At 35.9% G+C, this 24556-nt stretch overlaps 1 non-coding gene across 1 annotated transcript; it reads left to right on the forward strand.

Moving 5' to 3' along the window:
• Window positions 1-1874: 1874 nt before the first annotated feature.
• LOC113192452 (U6 spliceosomal RNA) lies at window positions 1875-1981 on the forward strand. The gene has a single exon (XR_003302010.1). It is a non-coding gene; the product is annotated as a U6 spliceosomal RNA (small nuclear RNA).
• The last annotated feature ends 22575 nt before the right edge of the window (window positions 1982-24556 follow it).

Genomic DNA, 24556 nt, shown 5'->3' on the forward strand with positions numbered 1-24556 from the left:
TGAGAGAATTTTGATTCCCTGAAATGGACAACCTGCTAAATAATAAGGGAGGTTGTTCACCACATAATAGTACTCTCTTTTCAGTAAATATACAAGTCACTGCTTTCTTGTTTGTTTAAAAAGATTTTTTTTCTGTTAGAGTTTTATGGGTTTCAAGTTTTATATTTAGGGTTTAAATCCATTTTAAGTTAATTTTTTGTGTATAGTGTTTTTTTTCCTATGAGTAAATCCAGTTTCCCATTATAATTTATTGAAGGAATTGTTCCCACTGTTTTGGCACCCTTGTGGAAAATTTGTTAACCATATATATTTGGATTTACATCTGGCTCTCTGTTCTGTTCCACTGGTCTGTATGCCTGTTTTTATGCTAGTACGATACTGTTTCGATTGCTATAGGTTTGTAATATAATTTTAAGTCAAGAAGTGACAAAATATGTTTTTGTTTTTCTCATCAGAATTTCTTTGGCTGTTGGGATCTTTTGTGGCTCCATACAAATTAAGATTAATCTATTTCTGTGAAAATTTCCATTGGGATTTTGATAGGGATTGCATTGAATTTATATATTCTTTAAAGTGGTATGAACATCTAAATAATATTAATTCTTCTGATCCATAAATATGAATACTTTTTCCATTTATGTATTTTTTATTATTCAATTTCTTTCATCAATGTTCTACAGTTTTCAGTGTAGACATCTTTCACCTTGTTGGCTAAATTTATTGCTGTTCCTTGACATTGACTTTGGCAATGATTTCTTTTCTATAAAACCAAAAGCTCAAACTACAAAAGAAAATAAAAATAAATGAGACTACTCCAAACTCAAAAGCTTTTGCACAGCAAAGGAAACTATCAACAAAATGAAAAGGCAACCTGCACACTGGGAAAAAGTATTTGCACATTACATATCAGAGATTAATGCCCAAGATTTATAAAGAACTCATGCAACTCAAGAGCAAGAAAACATATAACCTGATTTAAAAATAGGCAAAGGAACTAAACAGACATTTCTCCAAAAATGTCATAAAAATGGACCTATGGTACATTAAAAGGTCTTCACCAGTATCTATCATCAGAGAGACACAAATCAAAACCACAATGAGTTACCACCTCATACCTGTTAGAGTGGCTACTATCAGAAAGACAAGGGATAACAAATGTTAGTGAGGATGTAGAGAAAAGGGAACCCTTGTACAGTGTTGGTGGTAATATGGATTGGTACAGCCATTGTGGAAAACCATATGGAGACTCTGAAGAAATTAGAAAGAGAATTACCATACAATAGCAATCCCCTTTCTAGGTACATATCCAATTGAAATGAAATCGCCACTTACTAAAGACATCTGTACTTCCAAGTTCATTGCAGTATTATTCACAATGGATAAATGGGTAAAGAAATTGGAGGGTGGGGGGGAGAATGTGTGTGTGTGTGTGTGTGTGTGTGTGTGTGAGAGAGAGAGAGAGAGAGAGAGAGAGAGACAGAGAGAGAGAGAGAGAGAGGGAGAGAGAGAGAGGGAGAGAGAGAGAGAGAGAGAGAGAGAGAGAGAGAGAGAGAGAGAGAGAGAGAGAGAGATTATTATTCATCTTTTTTTTCTTAAAGGAAGAAATCCTGCCATTTCCATGACATTGGATGGATCTGGAGGACATTATGCTAAGTGAACGAAGCCAGACATAGAAAGAAAGTTATCACACTTATAAATGAAATCTTTTTTTAAAGTTGAATATATGGAGATAGATAATAAAACACTAGTTAACAGAATTAGTGTTAGGGAGAGGGTTAGGGGAGATTTAGATCAAAAGGAACAAAGTAGATCAAAATAAGTCAAAAAGTCTAACGTATAATATGCGACTATAATTAATAGTGTGGTTCATTCTGGTGCTTGCTTCAGCAGCACATATACTAAAATTGGAATGATGCAGAGAAGATTAGCATGGCCCCTGCACAAGAATGACACACAAATTCATGAAGCGTTTCATATTTTTTATGTTCAAATATGAATATATCACCAGTGAAACTCCACATCACGTACAACGGCAAGAGTGGGATCCTAATTACAATGTTACACTCCATGTATATATAATACGTCAAAATACCCTCTTCTGTCATGTATATCTAAAAAGAACAAATAAAAGATAAAAAAGATATCTTTAAAAATAGTGTAGTTCAGGGCTGGGGTTGTGGCTTGGTGGTAGAGTACTTGCCTAGCACATGTGGGGCACTGGGTTTGATCCTCAGCATCACATAAAAATAAATAAATAAAATAAAGGTAATGCATCCATTTACAACTAAAAAATTATTTTTTAAAATAGTCTGGTTTATTCTGGATTTTTATGAAATGAGGAGATTATAGCTGCTCTTCTTATGGCAGGGGTGGATAACTATATGAGATTATTAATTTATTCCAATACAGTAATCATTTCACTATATGTGTACCTTATGATGGAGATATATATATTATTTTTATATTTATATTATATATAATAAAATTTATTTAAAAAAAGAAAAAAGCATTTTTATTTGTAAAATCAACTGGCAACAACAACAAAATATGACTGTCAAAAGAAAACACATTTGCCTTCCAAACTTCCTCACTTTGGAAAAACATAGTAGATTAGAAGCAGACTAATTATTTTTAATGAAACACATGAGGACAAATTCAGCATCAACAAATTTCAAATCATCAATTGATTCTCAGTTTATTTCAGTGTTCTTATCTCTACTTCTATTCTAGTGACTGGTATCATTTTAGTTTTGTGATTTTTTTGTTGTTGTTAAACATGCGGACTTGGTCTGTTAATAAAGTATGTCTATTAATTATTTGATTTATAGAACAACATCTTCTATAAAAGGAACAGGCAAAAATGGCCTCTAAAGCTAATAGGTTATGACCTATTATATCCTGAAATGTTTAATAGGTTTAATTTTTCAGGAGTGGTACCATGTCTTTAGATACCAATTCAACAATTCCCCCCCTTTAGACAAAAATGTGCTTCTTTTTTAAAAAATATTTATTTTTTAGGTGTAGATGGACACAACACAATGCCTTTATTTTTATGTGGTGCTGAGGATCAAACCCGGGTCCCGCCCATACTAGGCAAGTGCTCTACCGCTGAGCCACAAACCCAGCCCCCAAAAATGTGCTTCTTGATCGCTAACCCAGTGAATCCCACTTCATAAATTAGGGGATATACTGCAGGCATTCAGGATTTCTCTACTAATATACAAGTCCACTACAATTAAGGACAGAAAAGGAACAGAGTCCAATTGAATGTGTACAAGGAAGCTGGGCAGAATGTAATTTAATTATTAGAGTTGGAATTTGTCCAGAACTCCACCTGCCATAAAGAAAGTACCCTGGGATCTTTAATGACCACAAGTGGTCAGGATTCCAGTTTTACAGTTCACCCAATTAATTACTAAGCACATCTTCTGCTCCATCATTAGGTGACAGAGCTGGGGAATCCACTCTGTTAATTAAGAACTTTGGGCCCTGTGTTTGTTTCCCAAAGGACTTTTCAGGGTATGTGGGTATATGCACCTGGCCATGTAAACATACACTTAAGAAGTACTTCCATAACAGAGAGTGAATTAAAGATTCCAGCCATTATTTCTTCATGTGACTGTGATTGGACAATCTCTATAGTACAAGATAGACAAGGTTGAAAAATGCTGGACTCTGGGAAGTTTCTAGGAGTTATCTCTACTCTCTCTTTATTATGGTCAAGTGCAAAATGTACAAATCGTTGTGCACAGTGCCGAATATATGCCCTCTGGTGGATTACATCCTCATACTTTATAGCAGGTCTAGTTTCAGGATCTTAAAGTATTCTTAGAGGTAAAAATGCAGGGTGGGTAGGGCTGGGACTCAGCAGCAGAGCACTTGCCTAGCATGCATGAGGCACTGGGTTTGATCCTCAGTACCACATAAAAATAAACAAATAAAATAAAGGAATTGTGTCCATCTAAAACTATAAAAAAAAATTAAGTGCAGTGTAAAGATTCTAACTTCTCACCAATGGAATAGAATAGAAAATACGGAGACTAATCCAAACAAATACAGTTATCTCATACTAGACAAAGGCACCAAAAACATACATTGGAGAAAAAGATCATTTCTTCAACAAATGGTTCTGGGAAAACTGGAAATTCATATGTAGTAAAATGAAATTGAATCCTTATTTCCCACCCTGCACAAAACTCAACTCCAAGAAGATCAGATCAGGTGCAGGCACCTGCCAGAAGAAAGGGTAGGCCCCAACACTCCAACATGTCAGTTTAGGAATCAACTTCGTTAACAAGACTCCTAAAGCTCAAGAAGTAAAAGCAAAAATCAATAAACGGGGTAATATCAAACTAAAAAGATTCACAGCAAAGAAAACAATCAAGAATGTGAAGAAAAAACCTACAGAATGGGAGAAATCTTTACTTCCTGCATCTCAGATAAGGTATTAATTTCTAGAATATACTAAAGAACTCAAAAAGCTTAACAACCAAAAAAAACCAAATAACTCAATCAATAAAGGGGCAAAGGAACAGAACAGGCACTTCACAGAAGAAGAAATACAAATTATCAACAAATATATGAAAAAATATTCAACATCAATTAGAGAAATGCAAATTAAAACTACAGTGAGATTTCACCTCCCTCCAACCAGAGTGGCAATTATCAAAAATACAAGTAACAATAAATGTTGGTGAGGATGTGGGGAAAAAGGTATATTCATACATTGTTTGTGGTTCTGCAAATTAGTGCAACCACTCTGGAAACCAGTATGAAAATTCCTCAAAAAAATAGGAATGGAACCACCATTGATCCAGCTATTCCACTCCTCAGTCTATACCCAAAGGAATTAAAATCAGCATACTACAGTGACACAACCACATCAATGTTTATAGCAGCAAAATTCACAATAGCTAAGCTATGGAATCAACCCAGATGTCCATCAACAGATGAATGGATAAAGAAATTATGATGTATATATACACAATGGAATGTTACTCAGCCATAAATAAGAATGACTTTTATGACATTTACTGGTAAATGGATAAAACTGGAGATTATCATACTAAGAGAAATAAGCCAATCTAAAAAAAAATCAGGGCTGGGGATGTGGCTCAAGTGGTAGCGCGCTCGCCTGGCATGCGTGCGGCCCGGGTTCGATCCTCAGCACCACATACAAAGATGTTGTGTCTGCCAAAAACTAAAAAATAAATATTAAAAAATAAATAAATAAATAAAAATTAAAAAAAAATCAAAGGTAAAAAATTCTCTCTGAAATGTGAATGCTAACCTACAACAAGGGGGTGGGGAGGGAAAGAATAGAAGTTCAGTGGAGTAGACAAAGGGGAAAGGAGGGAAGTCAGGGGATATAGGAGTAGAAAAGACAGTGAAGTGAATCTGACATAATTTTCCTATGTATGTATATGAAAACACTATAGTGAATCTCCCCATCATGTACATCCACAAGACTGGGATCCTAATTAGAATAAGATATGCTCCAAACTTATATAAATATATCAAAATGGCTTCTACTGTAATTTATAACTAAAAAAAAAATTTTAAGATTCTCACTTCTTATATTTTTACATTAAGATATGACTCTGATTTCAATTTTCCCCTTTTTGAAGGATGATCCATGATACCTGCCATCTCAAAAAAGTCTGAGAAATTATCACTATATATTTTTTCCTTCAGTGAAAAATATGGAAGGCTTTTCAAATAGCCTAGTTAAATGGTTCCTAGACATAATTTCATTGGCCAAATGCATCTAAATAGTCTTTGAAACTTATTAACAATACATATTCCCCAGGTTCTAGCCCTGACCTACTGAATCAGAAATGAGCAAGTATAGGAGCCAGGTATTTGATGTTTCAACAAGCCCTCAAAGTTGGTCTGTTTTGGGGAACCAAGACTCTGACTTCCTCTGCAAGCAAAATTACAAAGCCCTATTGCAACGATGCTGAAAAGAAAGCCTTATCTATAAATCATATATAATACACCCATATCTTCCTTCCTTTACTATGTTTATTTTCTTTCTTTCATGCAGAGTTTCTATTTTAGATGCCATCATCCCAGTTATCAAGTTTAATTTCTTTTTTTCCCCAGGAAGCATGGTGTAAAATTACTTTGGGATCTTATTAAAATTGATGCTAATTAACCTGACCATATTTATTTTCACACTCAGATAATATGAGTAATCCATGAGAGACATTGAACTTTAGACACGAGGGAAGTTAAAATGCCTATGACGCAAATAGAGGCGTTAGAAAAAGATTATTGGACAATTTAAAACTAACTGACTGCTACTTTTTCCTGTTACTGTAGCTGATGTTCCAACATAATGGTTTGTTTTTAATTAGTGGGAAAGGAGATATTTGAAGACATTACAGAAATCTGGGACCACAGCAGCCAGAGTGGAACGAAGATGGCTTAATCTTGCCAATGCAATTGAGATTTTATTCATCTGTAAAATGAGATGTTGTAGAGCAAGATCTCTCAACTTCCTTCTTGCTCAAAACCCCAGCAGTTCATAAATGTTAAGAAATGTAGCAGTAACGAACATGCAAAATTAGCAAAGTTGCCTGCTATCTTCATACCTCGAAGAATCAGGTGGCTTTAATAAAGGAGAGCAGGAAATGTTTCTAGGCCAAATAGGGTGACTAGTTATCAAGGTTTTCTCAGTACTGACGAATTTTCCAGGACAGAGGATTTTCAGAGCTAAATCCTGGACAGTCTGAGTAAAACTAGGATGTCTGGTCATCCTAGGGCCTGAGGTTGAGTTTGTGAAATATAAATGATTTTTTTTAACCCTGTAAATATAGTTAACTTTTTTTTTTTTTAAAGAGAGAGTGAGAGAGGAGAGAGAGAGAGAGAATTTTTAATATTTATTTTTTAGTTCTCAGCGGACACAACACCTTTGTTGGTATGTGGTGCTGAGGATCGAACCCGGGCCACACGCATGCCAGGCGAGCGCGCTACAGCTGAGCCACATCTCCAGCCCCAAATATAGTTAACTTTTTGACACTAAGAGATAAAGCTGGAATTCCTAGATTTTGGACAGGTGGCTGGGACATGACAAGTCACTTCCAAACTTCTGAACTTTCCAACCATCTGAGAGGAAAAGGATCTGGCCTTTTTAATTCAGGTATAAGCTGAATCCACAGCAATAGAGCACATAAAGAGAAATGTAGATAACATTTTTATTAGATAGAGAGGAACCTGAGGGTTTTATTGTACATAGAATTAAATTATATATAGTACTTCAAACTTCCCATCAGGAAGCAAATTATTCAAAAAGAATCTAGTGCCTCCCTAAATACATACAAAGACCTGTGATCAAAACACCAACTGACTTCTTTCATGGATTTGCTTAGCAATCATACCTAGTTACCTGACTTTGTAGCCTATATTTCTGACCCTCATATATGACTGACCCATGAACTTAAGTAAGAACAAAGATCCACCCAGAGAACCTCTAAAAATAAATTCTTAAAATTAAGAAATTATTTCAATTTGCCTTAACATTAATATGAAAGGTGACATGAGGTTAAAAATAAATATTTGGTGGGAGAGGATTCTGGGAAAATGGGTGATTACACTAGAATAATGTGTCTGATGCAATTATTTTGGAACTCTAGTCTACTGAAGGTCACAATATCCAAGGGAAGGCTTGGATGATAAATTACAATTTATTTTGGTCAATTTCAGCTCCTCCTATTCTCCTCCTACCACTATCCTGGAGCAGAGAGCTGTACAGTGTATTTCTGGAGCAGCTTATGCACAGCTTGTGGGAACCAGGGTAGGCAAAGTGCCCTGTCCTCAAAATATCAGGGCTCCGTACTCTGATCACTGATTTCTGCTTCGGGTCTCAGGGGTGCAACAAAGAGACAGTAGCCATTGTTGTTGTATCTCCTCTCCTTGTTTTAAGCCCCTCCCCTTCTGGCTAGAGAGATTCCCAAGGAATATAAAGGACTGATGCATTTTTCCCCATTCATTTTTCTCTTTTTCCTCTTTTGGGAGCCAGACATTAAAGACTAGAACTGAATTGATAGAGAAAATTAGAATGTCATCATGCATTCCTGGAGAAAATGTAGGTTTAGAAAAGATTTTGAAAAACCTCAAGTTTTTCAAACCTCGGGCTGATTCTTAACAGCCTACAGCAATCCAAAACAAAATCAAGCAAAGAACAGGCCACTCTGAACAAGGGGAGAATCATTATTAATTAAAATATCCAGATCTTGACCAAATAAATGCAAGGCATACATTGAAATAGAAAAGTATCGTCCACTGAAAGAAAAAAGGTAAACCAAGAAAAGTTGGCCTCAAGAAAGATCTGATGGTAGGTCTATTAGACAAAGATATTTTTTAAACTATGTTGGAAAACATGGATATAGCTCAGTGAGAAAACACTGGTGTAGCAGTTACCAGGCCCTGAACAGATCACTACTGAGACACAAAACCAACTTAATGATGCTTAAAGGAAGATATGGATAAAGTCAAGAAAATAATGTATGAACAAAATGGAAATATCAATAAAGAGATAGAAAACTTAAAGAGAAACCCAAAGGAAATCTTGGAACTGAAAGTAAAATAACTAAAATGAAAAATTCACACAAGGGATTTAAAGACAGATTTGAGCAGGAAGAAAAAAATCAATAAATATGAAAATAGGACAATTGAAATGATCAAGTCTAAGCAGAAATAAGGATGACTAAAGAAAAGTGAACAGAACCTAATGATCCTGTAGAACATCATCAAGCTGACCAACATCTACATTATAGGAGTTCCAAAAGGGGAAGAGAGAAAAGGGAACAGGCATAACATGTGAAGAAATAATGGCTGAAAATTCCCAAATTTGATGAAATAATTGAATATAAACATTCAAATAGCTCAACAAATTTCAAGTACAATGAACTTCCAAGAGACTCACACTGAGACACATTATAATCAAAAGAAAAAGAAAAAAAGTCTCTTGAGAGCAACAAAAGAAAAGCGACTCATCACATATAAGGAATCCTCAATAAGATTAGCATCATATTTCTCATCAGATATTTTGAAGACTAGAAGGCAGTGGAACAATATATTTTAAGTACTTAAAGAAAAAAACTGTTAACCAAGAATCCTACATGTGATAAAACTGTCTTCCAAAAATGAGGGAGAAATTAAAACATTTTGAAATTAAAACTAAGGTATTTGTTACCACTAGAACTTCCCTGTGAGAAATGTTTAAGGGAGACATTCAGGTTGAAAAAGACATTTGACAGTAACTCAAAGCCACATGAAGAAATAGAGATCACCATAAAGGTTAAATGCTTGGCTGCTGTAAAAGCTAGTATTATTGTAACTTCAATTACAATACATTTTGTGTTCTACATAATTTAAGAAAGAAAAAAAAATCATCTTTTAAAAGCAGTCATCAGTTTGTGTTTTTGGACACATAGTTTAAAATATATAATTTTTGTGACATCAGTAAGTAGAAAGGGTAGAAATGAGCTATAAGGAATAGTATTTATATGCTATTAAATTTAAGGCACTATAAATTCAAGTGTTATAGTTTTTATATGTTAAAAGTAATTCCTGTGATAACCATAAAGAAAGTAGCTATACAATATACACAAAAGGAAATAAGAAGAGAACTAAATGTTTTACTCCAAAATGGAAGTAAACAGAAATTAAGAACAAAAAGCCATAGTATATGTAGAAAACAAATAGCAAAATTATTAGTAAGTCCTTTAAATATGAATGGGTTAAATTCTCCAGCCAAAGATAGATTGACTGAATGGATAAAAACATATGATCCAGCCACGTGCTCTCTACCAGACACTCACTTCAGATCCGGTGAGCAAAGTTAAAGGATAAAAAAGCATTTTCCATGCAAACAGTAACCAATAGACAGCAGAGTGGCTATAGTATTATAAAACAAAATAGATTTTATATCAAAAATGACTCTTAAATAAACTTTCTATTTTCTAAGATGAAAAGAATTCTGAGATGGATGGTGGTGATCTCTGCACAATAATACAAAATCTAATTGGACAAACTTTCCTAAGTTCATACATGAATTCAAGACCAGTGAAACTCCACATTATGTACAACTGCAAGAATGGGAATCCTAATTAGAAAAAAAAATCATACTTTATGTATGTATAACATGTCAAAATACTTTGTACTGTCATATATATCTAAAAAGAACAAATTAAAAATAATGCAAAAATATATTTAATATAATTGAACTGTAGAGTTAAAAAAGGTAAATATGGCAAATTTTATGTTACGTGTATTTTGTCACAATTAAAATTTTGAAAAAAATGTTTTTATTCAGAACATTTAAATTATTTGTTTTTATTCAATCTTCTAAGTAAGAAAAAGACTTGTTTTTTTGGAAGTAATAATTATGTTTGCAGAATCAATAAGATAACTATTGATTTATTAAAATCAAGTAGAGAAAAGACCCAAAGAGAGTTGCTTATTCCTAAATCCAGTGGACTCATTTCAGCCCTCATCTTGAGTTGACTTCTCAGCCACATTATTTTTTGTTTTTGTGATGCTTGGGATTAAACCCAGGGCTTTGCATATGCAAGCCATACACTCTACCAGCTGAGCTATATCCCCAAACCTCTCAGCCACATTTAACACTATTATTTGTTTGTTTTCTATATGAACATTATTATCAAACTTCTAAATATACAGTGTGATAATGTCTTGTTGGCCATATTGGAGGTTTAGGCAAAAAAAAAAATTTCAAGAATTCCAATCTCATCTTCATTTAAAATTTTGATATTTTGTTCTTCATGGGTTTTGGGCATTAACTTTGGCTTTTTAAAATATTGCATTAAGTGTTATTTATTACTGAGTTCTCGGCACTACCTTAAATTTTGTGTCAAAGCAAAAAGACCTGAAAGATTCTCTTCCTTTCATTTTTGTGATACCATAATTTACTGGTTTTTCTTCTCACTTCCTTGATTCTCCTCAGTCTTCTTGGCACCTCTTCCAGTGTTGGTCAACTGAATGTCAGTTTTTCCAAGTTCTGTTTTAGGACTTCTCTCCTTTATTTACAAATGCCACCTGGGTTATCTCACTTGCTTCTATATTCTATTGGTTTCCAAATTGCTTCCTCTTCACTTTACCCTCCAACCACACTAGAAGGAGAACTTAACCCTCAGACCCCAACCCTCTACTTTTGTGATGCAATTCCAGAGAAATACTGCTCACTTCCAATGAAGTATTTTATCTGGCCAAAATTTAAGTCTCTGCACTCACCCAAACCCCTCCCTCCCTCTCTCTCTCTCTCTCTCTCTCTCTCTCTCTCTCTCCCCCCCTCCCCGCCCTTTACTCTCCAGTTGCAAAATATGCCAAAATCTCTCTCAATTGTACAACTCCTTATGCATTTTCCTCTCTGCATGGAATATTTCCATACTTTCCAGAAAACATCTACTCACCCTTCAGGTCTTAGTCCACATATTTGTCCCAGAGAGACCTTCTCTGACCTCTAGATGACATTAGGATCCCCTGCTATAGAATTCCATACCTTCTTCTCTTTTATATCCCTGATTATTTGTATTATAACTATTTTCCATTCTTTATTTTTCTCACTAGATCATAAGCTCTATGAGAACAGGTACCAGGTCCATTTTGTTCACTATTCTATATCCAGGCTTACCACAGTGCCTAATACTTACCAGACACACTAAGTAAGTAAATATGTAAGAGAAGGGGCAGTCAATGAAGATGAAATACCATCCAAAGAGAACCTATACAGTCAATGAGCAACTGAACAAGTAAGTGAAAGGCAACAGATGCAGAGATCACAAAGTCCAACCACAGATAGGAAGTAGCTACTTAGAAAGTCCCACTTTTTCTTAATCCTGGACTCACCTCTTTTGCTAAATAACCAGAACTCCCAACCTGGGGCTGTTCATATAACAGGCAGAGCACAGCCCATTTGCTGGCTTCATTATCCTGGGGCCTCTGAACTTCTTGGCAGACCCTGCAGGGCCATCTGGCCTTTAGCATCCCTCCTGAAACTCATTTCTTCTCTTCTGTTATCAAATTCCCTGCCCATTGATCTTTTCCAGGATGCAAGATTTTACTTGCTGTTTGCTGGCAACTGCATCTCACCAAAGACAAGTATGGAATGGCTTTGCCCAGCAGTAGGGAAGAAATTCAAGTTTTCTAGATCTCAAAATCCATCATAAAGAGCTTAGAGGGGCTGGGGTTGTAGCTCAGTGGTAGAGTGCTTGCCTAGCATGTGTGAGGCACCAGATTCGATCCTCAGCACCACATATATATAAGCAAAATAGAGGTCCATTGACAACTAAAAAAAAAATGTTAAGAGTTTAGAATCCATCCTCAACATCAGTTCATAGCACTCTCTGAAAAGTAATGCTTTTATATATATATATATATATATATATATATATATATATATATATATATAAAACTAGCACATATGGATTTACTGGTCAATAATTTGAAACGTCCAATTCCGTGAATTTAAAAAATTTGCCATTTAACCTGTCTGTGGAAAACTGGTAGGGAATATATAAAACAAAAGTCAACAGAATCAAGTTGATAAATATATAGCATGGCTCTGAAGGACTTTGTTGAAAACTTAGGAAAAGAAAGAAGCCTTTCCTGTCCTGGGAGAAGGTGGATTCTCACATGAACTGGACACATACTTTAGCACAAAACATCCAGCTTCTTATAGTCCCCTAAAAGTGTGAAATAATAAACTAAAAACAAAACAGGGAATAGAGAACTTCATTAAACATAGTGTGTGTATAGTTAATAATCTCTATTAACATATTGGAATTCATCAGAGAGCTTCCCCTGACCACATATCCTTACATGAACTAAGAGCTGAAACTTGCAAAGCTAATAAACCTCACTAGCAATTGAATATTGCCTATAAAATATACTGCAGCTTTCAATGTTATAACATGCTAAAGATGAATGTAAATCTCTTTGAAAGCTTTTTTTCTGTATCATAATAAGCCTGAGCCCTATTTATGATGTGATGCCAAAAACAGACAGACACTGCTTAATGTTTGGAGAGGATCTGTATACGCCACCCTACACTACACAGGCTCTTGCAATAAATGCAAATTCTTTTCCACTCCATTTTTCCTAGAGTCTTTCCCTATATACATCAAGACGTAAAGCACAAATGCTTAGATCCAGGCAGAATGAGACATCTTGATAATGCAAAACTTAATACTCCAACTGTCTTCCAAACTGCAAAGGGATAGACACAGAGTGGCCACAGCATCTTATTACTGTGTGTCCCACTCTTGGCTCCCCTTACAATGCCATCTCTTCATCTATTTCTACCTGTCAGAAATTCATGAGGGATATCAATGTACCAAAAGATATGATGAGCAGTGCATTTTAGATTTTTCCCCACAGAGGACAGAGTTACCAGCCCTGAGATTTTTTTTTTAACCAGTCTGGCTGATAATTTGGTGCCAATACCAACTGCTGGTTAAATCATCTAATAAGCCAGGATGAAGCTTTTTGTTCTCTTGCTTGTGTGATTTCGTTTTTTTGAACATTTCAAGTTGCCAGCAATCCCAAATGGTGTCTCATTACTTCTCTCTAATTTGTTTCTATTTGAAGATAAAAACTATTGTATTTGGACCAAATTACAATAAGATGCATAAATGACAAACCATTGTAAGACCAACAAGTAGATACCTCCCCATAATGATTTGAAAAGGACATTATTTATATCGAGCCACAGAGGAGAAAAATGCATCTCCACATTCTTTTATTACCTATATATATCAGCAGCAGCAATAGCAATGATTTATTGAGTACCCACCAGTATCACAAGAGGAACTCTGAGAATTTAAATTAGTAAAGCTAGACTTAGGCAGTTCATCAATTTAGAACAAGGTCAGAACATTTGCTTACAGAAACAAAAAGTCTTTTCTGTTCCTAACCATTTTATAATTAAAATCTTTTTTAAAAAAAGTAAAACAGAAAAGAGGTTAAAATACAGGACTGTTTCTTTTCCACACATGACTTTTTGACTTACAAAAGGTCAAGCATCGGTGCTCAGGTTTACAGGCAGAAGAGATTATAAAATAAGCGTTGGTATCTGTAAAAAGAAAATAACAATTATCTATTGAATCTCAAATAACATTTTTTTTAAAAGTGATGATACTATGATACTTGTGATACTTGAATCCACATAAGAATCTTTCTTCTTGCCCCTCTTTCAGATTCTACTCTCGGCATTCTGCTTTTAGATTTCTGTACTATTATCACTGATGCAACATAATGTTCAAATACCCATTAACTGATAAAATACTTATAATTGAAAATTTCTTTTTAGAAAATGTGTAGGAAATTTGTCTCAGTAACTGCCCCCTTAAGAAAGTCTAGTGGACGCCATCCTCAGCAACTTAGCTTACCTCAGTAACTTGGCTCAATGGTAAAGCACCCCTGGGTTCAATCCCAGTACCCCCCAAAATTTAAAATCCATAAAGGTTATCTACTAATCTATTTGTATTTGAAAAAACACAAATAACTATTTTATATGTTTGTCAAAAGAAAAATTTTCCTATAAAATTGTAACAAAAACATTAACTGATTGAAAAATAGAAATCCATTGAAATCCATCAACCACGAGGATTTTGATTCCTTAAGAAAAAAAATGGACTTAAAATGAGTCTTAGAATAGAAATTGTGTATTTCCCAAAGCCTATATCTTTTTTTCCTTTTTTTTTTTTTTTTTTTTTTTTTGGTGCTGGGGATTGAACTCAGGGGCACTCAACCATTGAGCCACATCCCCAGATCTTTTTTTTTTTGTATTTTATTTAGAGACAGGGTTTCACTAAGTTGCTTAGCGCCTCCCTGTTGCTGAGGGTGCTTTGAACTCGTGATCCTCCTGCCTCAGCCTCCCAAACTGCAGGGATTACAGGTGTGAGCCACCATGCCTGGCAATTTTTTTTATTTTCTGTTCCGTAAAAGAAATGAAATTTTCAGAATGCCCATAGAATAAAGAAATAATGACCGACTGACTGGGTGCAGGCTGTGACCTACGGGACAATTTGGGACTTAACCAACACAGCCCTCTCCATTCATTCACAGGATTAGTGCTTTAGTATTTTAAAATATTCCCTCAACATGAACAGTCTTCTGTGTGAATTTTCCTGGTGTCCAACATCCCTATGGGGCCCCACTTCCTTCTATATATCTCTGGCTATAATCCTCACAGTAACTGTTTTGTCTTAGCAGAGCCATTTAAAATACTCAATCGTTGACCAATAGTTACTAATTATTTCAGACTGGAGGGGTCACTCTGAAGAGGTTCAATCTTTAGCCCTACCGCTCTGCCTTTAGCCCTAGAATTTTTCCCAGCAAAAACAAACCTTGTCTCTTTCAGGTTTGTTTACAAAGAGCAGAATGCAAAAACAGTTTTGTAAGAACAAAGGTGAAGTCACTAAAATCCCTCAGGTCACAAAGTCCCCCACCCTAACTGATGACCTCTCACCTTAATTTGCATATGTACATTTTATTTCCTAATAAAAAGTTTTATTTAGGTGTAGGCTTAAATAGATTCATAGAGGCCTCTGGTAAGTTAAATTGTACATATGAAAAGACCGTTTTTTTAAATATTTATTTTTTAGTTGTAGTTGGACACAATGCTTTTTTTTTAAATAACCTTTATTTTATTTTTACGTGGTGCCAAGAATTGAACCCAGTGCCTCACATGTGCTGTGCAAATGCTCTACCACTGAGCCACAACTCCAGTCCACAATACCTTTATTTTATTTACTTATTTTTATGTGGTGCAGAGTATTGAACCCAGTGCCTCGCACGTGCTAGACAATCACTCTACTGCTGAGCCACAACCCCAGCACCCCCCACAAAGACCACTCTTAGTTATATTTAATGCAGTGGAATTATTTAAGTTATTTTTATGTATTTCAAGGCAATCCTTATATTAAGTTATTTTTGTGTATTTCAAAGCAATCCTTATACCCCATTATTAAAAATGCTTTTAGAAGTTGTTAGCTAATTCTACATTAATGTAGAATTCCCTTGAATTAATATAGAATTCTCAACACATCAAAAAGGGCAACTTGTCTTTGAAGCAGGAGCAAGGGGGTCTTGAGGTTATAAGAGCTTTACAGCCACTGCCTTCCCATTCCTTTCTTGAACACACAAATACAGTCGCACACACAGCTGAAACCAAGGGACAGAAGTGGGTCCCAACGTAGACCCCATTACCAAAATAGAGGTGTGCGCCTTCAACTAAGCTATCCACCATTACTCAAAATGAAGATGAACAGAATAGTTCCCAGGTGCCAGGCACTGCGCTACAAGCTTGATATAAATTATTTTACTGAACACTCAAAACTCTGTAAGCTCTCCATTAGGAATTTTAGGCTTAGAGAAGTTTTTAAGAAATTTAGAGAGAAATTCATACATCTATAAGGGATTGGACCTGGAATTCAAGTCTAGGTTGTCTTGTCCCTGAGCCCCATGCTCTTGCTGTCCCAGTCACAGCATTTTTTCCAATTTCATTTAATAAAAATCTCAGAAAATCTTCCATTGTCATTTCAGAGCTCATAGCTTTGTACTCCATTCTTGTCCTTAAGCTTCCATGCCTTTTAGTTCAGATACTAATTTATTTCCTTCAACATAGAAGTCAAATAAGGTGGGCTGGGGATGTGGCTCAAGCGGTAGCGCGCTCGCCTGGCATGCGTGCGGCCCGGGTTCGATCCTCAGCACCACATACCAACAAAGATGTTGTGTCCGCCGAAAACTAAAAAATAAAGATTAAAAAATTCTCTCTCTCTCTCTCTAAAAAAAAAAAAAAAAAAAAAAAAAAAGTCAAATAAGGTAAAATTTCTAGAAACAAATGGATCATCAGAATAAGGAACCAATAATGAAATCTTTCAGAGGTTATAAAGCAAAAGTTGGAAGAGTAGGAAAAAAAGAACTTAAAGTAGTTATTTGTTCTATCAATGGAGCACTGGGTATATCACTTGTAGTATTGTCTCAAATATAGTCTGATAGTATTTGTAAAATTAATGAATTATATTTAATGTGTGAACATGGAAAAATCTGAAAAACCTTTGAGTGGAGAAATAAAGTTATAATATATCATGTACTGAATAATATCGTGCATTTAATTTTTAAATCCATAAAATAATGTTATATAATGATGTAGATAAATATACACATGTAGACAAAATGCACAAAAACACTTGTGGGAAGGCGAAACCCCACCTAAGGAAAGAATGTTACTTCTGTGGAACTTAGGGAGTTATGGGCTGGGTAGAAGTAAATTAGAAGGCTGATTATATAGGTAATATTACAGTAACTTAAAAATCTGAAGCAAAGTTAGCAAAATGTTAACCTTTGTTCAATGTAGGTGGTGACTACATAGTATTTGTTTTATTAGTCTATAGTTTTGCGAATGTTTGAAATAGTTTCCTTTCACATAATTTTCCAGATGCATTGTTGAAAGAGGAAGAGACACACAGAGGGACTGTCAAAGGAAAAAGAAAGAAGGCCATGGGAAAAAAACTGATAGATGAGTTCCTCATGATAACCACCGTCCACTAAACATTATGAATGTTTGATGTTTGGTGGCTATTCTTAGCAGTCAGGTTAGGGAGGAGAAAGATGTCAAAGTAACGATCACACAGAGTACAGGAGGAGAAAGGGAGAGGGTGAAAGGATATAGTGTCCTATAGGTGGGGGGTTGCGTGCTTTTTGTAAAGAATTTTGAAACTTGAGTTATAACTGACTGCAAATGCACAGTGTCATGGCTGGGTTGGGGTGGAGCTAAGACTCAGATATGTCCAAGTTGGGGAGAATAAGCAAACCCTCATCCCTGCTATAGCCATAGAATTGGAATTACTTGAGACTTCAGATCCTCCTGGGGAAATAATTAAATCTTGACCCATATTAGGTTTTTTATATATATATATATATATATATATATATATATATATATATAGTCATTAATTGGAGGAATCCCAAATAAGTAAGGTACAAGGAGAAACAACAGAAAATTTACCAAAAGGAGCAAAGTGTCTGGTATAATAAATTCAGCAAAAAGACCTACGGATTGGAGACAACAGGGTTAGCAAATGATAGCAGAACCCCAAACCCGCATTCCAGCTGTCTCACAACTTAGAAGCTCTGGGATAGAAGCCTTCCCACCACTTCCAAAACAAAAACAAACAATTTTTGTTTTATTCTCAAAAACAAAAATTGGCCAAGATATTAGCAGGGATCCCAAATGAGAAGATGCTGGTGGTAGCAAAGTCATGGTGTCCTAAGCTCAAAAGCAGCTGCAACATCAGAGTTCCAACTAGATTAGTTCCAGCTGGAGCAATGCAGCTTAGGTCAGAAGAAAGCTTTCTGTAATCTAAGTCATGCTTTAAGCTTAACCATACCTGCTCTAGATTCCTTTATTGTTATTGGAACATAGGGCAAGGAGGCATCCTTTTTCTCGCTTTGCAAAAGCATCACTGGTTGAGGTGCCAGAGGCAAGCACTGCACCAAGGCAACTATTTTTTAGGATGCCTACAAGGATGCAGCAGAAGTTGGATTCAGTTTGGCAGCACTACCAAGCCTTTCTCTGGGATCAGCAGCTAGACTGCAGAGTTCTCATTTTGGCAGCTGTGGCAACTTAGATTAGGAAGCACCAGTGGTGAGCTCTGGCCCAGGTTCTTTGTGGATAAATGAAAAGCAATCTGTTGGGGAAATTCCACAAAGAACCATAATGAATAGGGGGGCAGAGCAACTGAAATCTGAGTCCTTTTGTGCTCCCAGGTGGGAAGAGCCAAGATGTGCAAGTCCCGTAACTCACTGCTGTAAAAGATGGCATTTTTATGAAAGACTTTGTTCTTCAGAGAAAAAAAAAAAAAAACAGAAGAAAATCAAGCAAGTTTGAATTAGATGATTCTCCCCAATATATTTGAATCATTTCAAGATATTGAATCTAACAGAACTTTCAATTAAGAAAGGGTTGAGGGGCTAGGGATGGGAGAAACTGCAAATAATAAAATATACCCATTTATCCATATGCTACAATGACAATATCTTCATTTGTAAATAATGATAAATGTGTAATACTTAAGCCTGTTGTAAGTGGAGCTTTGTGTAGTAACTAGAGCTTCGTTCTGCAAATTGAAAGTGCCAGAGGAGAGATGACCACATCTCCAAAGCAGGGACTACTGAACACATAGATTCAGGTGAAATGAGGAGGAGCAGAGCAAAAGCAGTTGATGAGAGAATCTGCCTCAAATCTCAAACTGCCACCAACTCACCCCTGAACACTTGCAAGCGGCCACCAGGAAAGAGAAAATACCCATCCTCTTACATGTGCCCTGCACTGAGAAGCATTTTAGCAACTGGATCATTGATGGTGCAGCCACTCCTACTTACCCAGAACTTTGTCCTTATCAGGAATCATGCTGTCTTCCTTGAGATAACCTCTCTGGCTTAGGCGGTTCCATCAGTTCACATTTGGGAGAGCAGCAGAGGGAAAATGCACGCTGACCTCAGCAGGCCCAGCCCTGCCTCCTGAAGAGGACATGGGGACACGTGGGCTGTCTCTACCTTCCTGAGTCATGCACAGGTGTAAACACACAAGAATCACAGTGAGGGATCACATGGGGACCAGGAAAGACGCACGCAGGCTGCACTGTTGCTGTCAAGGTAACAATTACTTTCGATTCCTGGCAACAAGATCCTTCTGGGCCTGCCCTCAGAGAAACTAAGGGATTAACCAGATTTCTCCCACTGGGGGAGTCATGGCCCTCCAGAGGGCCAGTCAATGTATTAATCCCCCAGGAAGAGGGGTGTTGCTGGCAGCACACTGGCAGAACTCCTTATCAGCATTTGTCTCTTGTGGGGGATACACTCCATAGTCATACTTCACATCTTCTTACTGCTTCCAACAAACACGTCATTCTCACAGAGGAATCTGTATCCACATAGTGACATATGATAACTTGGTGACAGCCTGGCCTTCATGAAAAGTGATCCTAAAGCAAATTGCAGCACTTCCTTTTGGTGATTGAAATCCTATTATAGGACTTGAGAGTTTGATGACACTGGGAGATCATTCTGACTACAAAACTTTGAATGAAATATCATACTTGAGATTTGAAACAGAAAAGATCGTGTCCCTTCTATAGCCGTAAGTGTCTTCAAACTATTGTGTATGGGTCCCAAGTTTCCCCTGTCTCCAACAAATAGGAGGCTTGAGGTAGGAATGGCTGACCCATGGCAAATCTTCAAATGCCTTATCTCCTCCCTAGGAGTGTCTCTCAAGTAATGATGATCACAGCTCTCTGCTCACCATTTCCTGCTTTCCTAGCTCCCTGAGATGGCTGCCTAGGCCTCAGAGACTCTCAGCCTTGCCATGACTATCAAAGAACAAATATCATGTCACAATTCCACCAAAGTGGCTCTTCATGACCTCAATGTTAAATTATTTATGGATCCTAAAAGCAGCAATGCTTTGGTGTCTTAAGGTGCCAGAGATTTTCATGAAAACATCTCCTTGAGACTTTACTCTCAAAGAATCCCTAGCACCCAAAGATTCATGGGAGCTAGAATGAGTATGAATTAAATGAAGAATGCCTGTGTGCCCTTCAAAACACAAACTTTTTAATTTTGATGATCTACAAAGAATATATATATATATATATATATATATATATATATATATATTACAATATATATATATATTACAATATATATATATATTACACAGAACTCATCAGCATTTGTGTGTGTGTGTATATATATGTCTTTTGATCAATTTTTAAAAGATTATTCAAATTCTTGCTTATTTATTCAAAGTATCTAAACCTTTCCAAGACTCCAATACCCCATGTTCTCCTCAGAAAATCCTAACCAGCTGGAATTGATAATTTCCTTCTCTCAGCCAAATCTATCACCTCCCACAACATCAGAGTAGGGACCTGTTATTGAACTTTGTATTCTTAAAAGCAATACAAAAAACTTCTGGCACATGATGGGCATGCAACTAAAGTCTGGTAAATAAATGAATGAGGCTTCCACAGTGAGCATGTAGCTAATGTCTGGTAATAAATGAATGAGTTAGAACATGTGGTATTTGTCTTCTGGTTTATTTCACTTAACATAATGACCTCCAGTTCCATACGTGTTGCCACATATGGAAGAATTTCATTTTTTTAAGTAATGTTCTATTCTGTATACATGCCACATTTTCTTTACCCATTCAATTTTTGATGGTCACCTTATATATTGTGAGTATTGCTGCAATAAACATGAAAGTGTAGATATCTTTTTAGTAAACTGATTTCATTTCCTTTGGATTTATGCCCAGTAGTGGAATAACTAGATTATGCAGTAGTTCTGTTTTTAGTTTTTTAAGGAAACTCTATATTGATTTCCACAAATACCATACTAATTTATATTCCCCCCAATAGGGTATGATGGTTTCCCTTTCTCTCCATCCTTACAAGCATTTGTTTATCTTTAGTCTTTTTGGTTATAGCTATTCTAATTTGGGTAATATGATATCTCATTCTGGGTTTGATTTGCGTTTCTATGATGATTAATAATGTTAAAAATTTTTTACACAGTGAGCTGGGCATATTACTTGTTGATCACTAGGAGGTAAGAAGGGTAAAAGGGCAGGGAGGGTAGAGAGAGGTCAGATAACAATGGGTACCAAAATACAGTTAGATAGTAACTTCTCATGTTCTGTGGCACAGTAGGGTGAGTATCATTTAAAACAATTTATTATATATTTTATTTAAAGAACTAGAAAAAGGGAGTTTGAAGATTACCAATATAAAGAAATTATAAAGGTTCAAGAATATGGAAAAACTCATTATCCTGATTTGATTGTTTCACATTACATACAAGTATCAAATTGCCATACTGTACCAGATAAATGGGTCCAATTATTGTGTTTCAATTGAAAATTTAAAAAGGGACTGAAAGCCCTGGGTTGAATCCCCAAACTAATTAATTAATTTAAAATAAAAATAAATTAAAAGTATATGAATGAATGAATGAACAAATGAATTCTCATCGTACTTTCAAAGATAGTTTGGTGATAGTTTTGAGGGTCCCACAATACATTAGTTATCTCCAGAATCAGTTCATGAGATCCTAATACTAATATTTCTATATCCAACTCTTTTCTTGTGCTATATTTTCTACTTGGAACACATTTTTTTCTTATTGTTTGTAGAATTTCATCAAGATTTTGAAATGGAAAAAAAAAGACCTACTGTATCTGAACACACATTTTGCTGAGCCTCATACTTGATTAAAATATATTTGTACTGATTTTACTAAATGACACATTTTCTCATTAAGTATAGTTGCTGGATGGAAATTCTTTTGCCTATTAATGTACAGAAAATTCAATAATCTACTTTTGTTGGAAGACACAAGAGGAGTGCAGAAGGAGGAAACACTGGAGGCGAGTGATCCATAGTAATTCTTGCTTTCAAATGCTAAGGCATCGTTAAGCCTAAGTAACTAACATGAAGTGTGATAAGTAGAAGATAGAAATCAAAATTAAAATATATAGCCTGAGAAATCCAAAACCATTTTTCATTAACCAGCTTCATACAGAACTTTTATAATATCCTATATTTTGTTAATATCGATGAACCATTTTACAAAAATAAATGACTGCTGATACCAAAGGACAAATACATTCCTATGTGCCACAGAAGATATTAAGTATGATACAGAAAATAAAACAAATAAACCTATATGTTAAAGTGCCAAGAATAAAGTAAATTATTCATTGAACTGAAATTTATCAAATATCATCATTTTCCTGATACCATCCTACGCACAGAAGCAAACAGCAAACCCTTCCCTTGTGAGTTTACATTCTATAAAGTCTATGGAGTATAGTAAATAAATATGTAATTTATCAGGTGATGATAAAAGCAGTAAGCAAACAGAAAACAGGGCAGATGAGGCAGGTGGGGGTGCTGTTTTAGACTGGATGGTCAGATGAGGCCTATTTAACGAGAAGATATTCACTTTCTCCCAGTAGAGACTGGGAAGAAGTGATGGAGTGAGCCATGAGAAATCTGGGAGAAAGGAGCCCGGGTTGAGGGAACAGCAAGGGAAAGTTCCTGGGACCCAGTGAGCTGGGCATATTACTTATTGCACAGGGGAGGCTGGCCTGCCTGGTGTGAAGGGAGCAAGGAGGAAGTGACCTTGGGATCCTGAAATACCTTATAGGGTATGGTAAGTAAGGTCTTTTGTCTTTTCTCTGATTGAAATAAAAGGCAAAAGGTGAAATTACATTTCTTTTGCTCAACTGAAGAAGGCAGTCCTTAATTTACTTTTGGCATGAAGTGAAGGAAGGAAAGGAATCCATTATCAGGAATCTTAATACCTAGGAAGGAAGAGACGGGTCCTGATGAACAACAGCCTGAAGTCCACTTTGAGTTCATAACATGTGGTTCTTACAATTTTTATCTGAAAACATTGTTAATAGCAGGCTGACATTCGTGATTTCCTTCAGTCTAAATGCAGTAACCTCCTATTTTCCCTTCAGGTGAAATAGGAATGCTAGTCTAAATTCAGCCTAATCATGGTGCTAATAATAGCATAAACATGAAGAGTGTCTCTGAGCTAGAGATCCCTAGTTTTTGCTTCTGAATTAAGCTTTGTTTCATACCCTTCAGGTTTAGATTAATCCCTATCTGAGGTGAGCACACTTTAAGGAGAGGCACTGACCCTGTACCAGAACAAGAATTTAGAACAAAGAAATACCAAGCACTAGCAGGGCAATGTGCTGGCATGAAGTAACTTCTTTCTCGTTGCGGTATTTTTAGCAGTCCCTGCTGGCAATTCATTTCCCCATATCCAGGCTACCAGAATAATTTTCCAACAGAATTTTCACACAATTTCACCAACTATTTTGCTTAAATCTCAAAATTTACCCCTTTCTCTGACTTTCAATCCCTCTCTTTCTCTCTCTCTCTCCCTTTCCCTTCCCACTCCCTTCTTCCCTTCCTTCTCTCTATTCCTTTCTTTTTTCTTAATAATAATTGTGGTATCCTAGGCCCAAGTCCTTTGGATATAAAGTTCCTCACTGCTTTCATGAAAGGCCTTTGCTGTGTTTATTTTTAATGGTAAATTAGGTACAAAGAACATCTGTTTTGAACACTATGAAGGTTGTTCTACAGAGCTCCAATTCTTGTGAATTCTCTTTCTAGTGAAATATTTTTGTGGTTATTTTGCAAAACAGATGAAAAAATTTTTTATTCTTTAAAACAGATGCCAGTGGAAAGCTGTGGAGTAAACCCTGAATCTGGGGCTTTTCCCCTCTCCATGGCTACTACTGCTTGGATCCTTATGTTCCCAGTCCTGCTGAGATTTGGAGTCTTGTATATGGTTCATCTCTATGGAGAAGTAGATAAGGTAACAGAAATTTGAAAATGTGATGATGGTACCTTAAACCCATCAAGTGCTCAGGTATTTAAATCCTACTATATACTGACACCTAACTGGCATCAAGTCAGTCCTTATAACACCTTCCCTGGATTAT

The sequence above is a fragment of the Urocitellus parryii genome, chromosome 10, assembly GCF_045843805.1.
Source record: "Urocitellus parryii isolate mUroPar1 chromosome 10, mUroPar1.hap1, whole genome shotgun sequence".
Classification (NCBI taxonomy): Eukaryota; Metazoa; Chordata; class Mammalia; order Rodentia; family Sciuridae; genus Urocitellus; species Urocitellus parryii.